Source organism: Podarcis cretensis (genome assembly GCF_951804945.1).
Source record: "Podarcis cretensis genome assembly, chromosome: 16".
NCBI classification, from domain to species: Eukaryota; Metazoa; Chordata; class Lepidosauria; order Squamata; family Lacertidae; genus Podarcis; species Podarcis cretensis.
The window spans coordinates 6,621,287-6,625,675 of NC_137186.1; the positions used below are offsets into that span (position 1 = coordinate 6,621,287).

At 43.8% G+C, this 4,389-nt stretch overlaps 1 long non-coding RNA gene across 1 annotated transcript; it reads left to right on the plus strand.

Annotated features, from left to right (window-relative positions):
* Positions 1-1,517: 1,517 nt before the first annotated feature.
* On the plus strand, positions 1,518-3,244 carry LOC307204618. The gene is made up of 2 exons (XR_013833754.1): positions 1,518-1,559; positions 2,582-3,244. It is a non-coding gene; the product is annotated as an uncharacterized lncRNA (long non-coding RNA).
* The last annotated feature ends 1,145 nt before the right edge of the window (positions 3,245-4,389 follow it).

A 4,389-nucleotide genomic window follows, 5' to 3' on the forward strand; every position in this document is an offset into this window, starting at 1 on the left:
AGAAAGCTGTGTTTGGCACCAGGATGTTAGGTTTGGTGACTATCATGGCCAGCTGGGCTTCATGTGCCTGAAAAATCATAATAACTTAAATGTGGAATGTTCCTGGCTGTCCTTAACCACTTTGCGCTGTATCAAACTAAGTCCCACTTAAGTGGACTATAACCAGCCAAGACGCTTTGAAAGTAATGGACCTGTTAGCCATGGGCATCAATTTCAATGGATCTGCTCTGAGTAGGACTAACATTAGATACAACCCTCTGTTCTTTGTTCCATTATCATTCAGTAAGCACAGCTGATTCTGCCCTCTTACATATGAGTGGTGCAGCTTTGGCTAAATATGCGCACCGTCTGGTTGCTGGATCAGGCCAGCAGCCCATCTAGTTCAGCATCCTGTTCTCTCAGTGACTAAACTTTTTGCCTCTTCATCTGCATGGAAAGAGTCCAGTGGTTACCTTCATGATTCATTTCAAGAGGGACTTGCCCCCCACAGCAGTGCAGCACTCTCCCAGCCAGACTTCAGCCAACCTGCCCAAGATGGATCTCTGTCTGTTTTCTCCCTTCTTTCTCCCAGCTGCAAAGATTCTCTTTTCCTGACACACACCCCATCAAACACAAACCCCATCACTATGGGAACCTCTGTCAACCCAGGCCCAAAAATTCTTCTCAAATGGACCATCACACCTTTTTTACAGACCATGACTTGGAAAAGAGGCTTAGCCTGTCTATTTTCTACTGGCCTGCAATCTTCCCTTCAATACAGTTACAGACGCTTCAGGTTACAGACGCTTCAGGTTACAGACTCGGTTAACCCAGAAATAATACCTTGGGTTAAGAACTTTGCTTCAGGATGAGAACAGAAATTGTGCAGCGGCAGTGGGACGTCCCATTAGCTAAAGTGGTACTCCAGTTTAAGAACAGTTTCAGACCTCCAGAACAAATTAAGTTCTTAACCTGAGGTACCACTGTACTCCGAAGAACAAAACCCCCACTATTTATTAATTTCTAGGGTTTAGGGGGGTCCCCCCAAATCTACAATAATACAATTGACACTTAGAGCCTTCAGTGTAATTTCTTCTTCTTCTGAATACCTAAAATTGATACGAAATACCATACAATGGAATTCCCATTAAGTGAGCAAGAAATGATGAATGAGATTTGGTGTTTTTTTTTGGTGTGTGTGTGTGTATAAGAAGCATGGGTTTGGGTTCATGAATTTTGTTAAAAAGGTCTATAGACACAAACATTATTGCCCTGAATTCTTTTAGCACCGCTGGCTGGATTAAGGACCACCCTGTTATTAGGTTAATAACCCAGCTGAAGATGTAGAATGGCAGTGATGACTAGCTGCCCGGTCAAGTACCACATGGCAGAAAATAGCACATGGTCTTGTTAGGGATGTGCACACTAATGGCTAATAAGAGTTTACCATTTGGGCAGGGGGTGCCTCATTTCCTCTGGAAACATACCAGGGCGCTGTATAAAAGGTCCACAACCCCAGACCTTTTCATTCAACCACTGGGTTCCTCAACCTTACAACTCTTCATCTACCACCAAACAAGGTAAGCTGTACTTCTAAATGTATTGTGTATTTGAGAGACACACACAGTGTGTGTGTGTGTATACAATGCTCAGAGTAGACCCAACGAAGTGAATGGATATGACCATCTTTGCTCCATTAATTTCAATAGGTCTACTCTGAATGTAACTTGGGTATAGTTAAGTTGCATACATCCCTTTAACTAAACACCTCTGCATATTATTGCATTTCTGTTCAGTTCTATGTTCTGAGCTGACGTCTGTAGCAAGGCTTACCTTGATTATGAATCAGAGAAACAAACCTGATCCCATTTTTAAAATCACCATTTAAGTCCCATTCCGCAGGTGCTTCTACCATTTTAAATAAGGGGGACAGGTGTTTTGCTTCACAGAGAAGTTTGGGAGCACCCCCCCCATGATATCTGATAGCTCACAAATACCTATTTGTTCTTTTGAGTTATGACTCTTTTAATCTGCTCCTTCTAGCGTTATCTTTTTCTAGTATGCCAATTTACTGCATTTTTATTGTCAGTTGCCAGGTGGTTGGAATTATGGAAAGATTACTATTGAAATATTTAACATCCAAAAATACCTACCCTGTTAAGAATGTACAAAATTATGAAATAATAATAATAATAATAATAATAATAATAATAATAATAATAATAATACAGAGGATCAGAATAGAACTACGACTAATACTGTCACTGGACGACATTAAGAAATTTCTGGAGCTCTGATCAGTGCTAAATGGGTGGGTCTAGCAGCCATTTGGGTTTCCCACAATGCACTGGAATGACACTTCATCGGGTGCACTGGGTGAATGTAAAACAGTGGCTAGAATAGGAAACTTGGTGCTGCTTGGAACACCAATGCCCATAGCCCAGTAAGCCCGCCAGGCTCTACCATTCCACCAGGCTTCCCTAAACCTGGTATGAGCCCTACAGCAGTTAGCAAGTGTCAGTTCCTATTAGTCAACCCACCACGGTGCAAATGTAGTTCCTCCTCTACATCACAAACATAATGCATCTTTCACCTGTTTCAGCCTACCTTCCACGCTCAAAGATGGGTTGCTGTGGCTGTGGCTCCAATTCAAACTCTGGACCGAACGTCATTTGCATCCCCTGTTGTGGCGGTTGTGGCTGCGGTTGTGGCTGTGGTTGCGGCTGCTGTTGCTGCCCTTGCTGCTGCTGCTGCCCCAGCTGCTGCTGCAGCAGTCCCTGCTGCTGCTGCTGTCCATGCGGCTGCTGCTGCCCCAGCTGTTGCGGTTCCAGCGGTGGATGCTGTGTCTACTACATTGGGTCTTCTAATGGCTCTTCCAGCTGTTGTGGTTGCTCATAATAATTTGGAAGTTCCACCCAGGCTGCAATAACAGCACGATCTTCCCAGCATCCCAAATGACAGCATCAGCATCCTTTGGAAAACTTGTTGGACGACCTCCTCTTCTCTTCTTCACCAAGCTGGAAACCCTAGAGATTTTCCTCTGTATGTTTATTATAGCACTCTGATTCTCTTGTTCCCTTTAATTTCTTTAGAAGATTTCCCCCACCCATGGAGAAGCTCTAATGTGTAAAGGAAGCATGATGATGGTGTAGAATTAGATGGGTAGACTTTCTCCTTCTCCTTCTCCTTCTTCTTCCTGAGCTGTGGAAATGCCTTGTACTTCAAACTGTTGCATAAATAAAAAATAAAACAAAACAATTATAATCTATTTATTGTCTATGAGGTTTCTTGGAAATTAGCTGCTTCATGTGGTAGGGCTGTGTATTGCTAGGTGGGCATTCAACTGAGAAGGACCTTTCATGTGTCAGTGTCAGCCAGGCAGGAACCAGAGGCAACACCACCAAGAGGGTCTCCCCTGAGGATCACAGGGCTCGAGCTGGTTTATATTGGGGGAGCTGATCCTTTAGATACTCTGGCCCCAAGGCATTTAGGGCTTTATGCTATCATGCCAACACATTGAACTAGACTTTGTGGCAGCCTCTGCAGACCTTTCAGGACCGGTGACATATGGTCTCCTCACTGCCATATTTACCAACCTAGCAGCTGCGTTCTGCACTGGCTATAGACTCCAGTCCATCTCTAAGACTAGCCCCATGTAGTGGGCATTACAGTAGTCTAAGTAGGAAGTCATTAGACCATGAGGTCAAACTATCCCAGTTTTCTATCCCAGCTAGTTTTCTACAGCCATAACTATCCCAGTACATGTATGACTGTAGAAAACTAGCCTAAACTAGACATAAGCACTCCTAGTCACAGGAGCTACTTAGGAGTCTAGGAACAAGATGGAATGAAGAATATAGATAGAGACAATGAGAGAGAGGGGGGGGGGGGGAGAGAGAACAGATCTGGGGTAACACAATTTGGAGTGCAAGGGCACCCATAACTGCTGGAGTTTAGTGAATAAATGATAGAATTCAGATAATATTTGGAGTATTGAAGGAAAGATGACAGGCCAGTGAAAAACACAGACAAAGCTTCTTTTCCAAGCCAGGATAGAAGTTATTAAGAATGATAAAAGATACTAGAAGCATGTCATTAACCCATCAACGGAAACCAGAAAGGAGGCTCTGCAGGTGAGGGAAGGATGTTGCCCAGGTGAAGGCCGGATATCACAAAGAAAAATGTTGTCCTTAAAGAGAGAGAGATCTGGAGATAGGGGGCAAGCAGACAGATGTGGGGGAGTTGCTTGGAGCAGCCCAGGACTGAAGTCTCAATGTGTGTGTCTAGACCATACCCATCTTCTACTTCTTCCCTAAATCTTTGTATGGAGGTCATTTCCATTCCCATGTGACCCTCTGCGTCCTTCCATATGATTATTTCTGCCAACTTTTCACCAATTTGGTCTGGGCC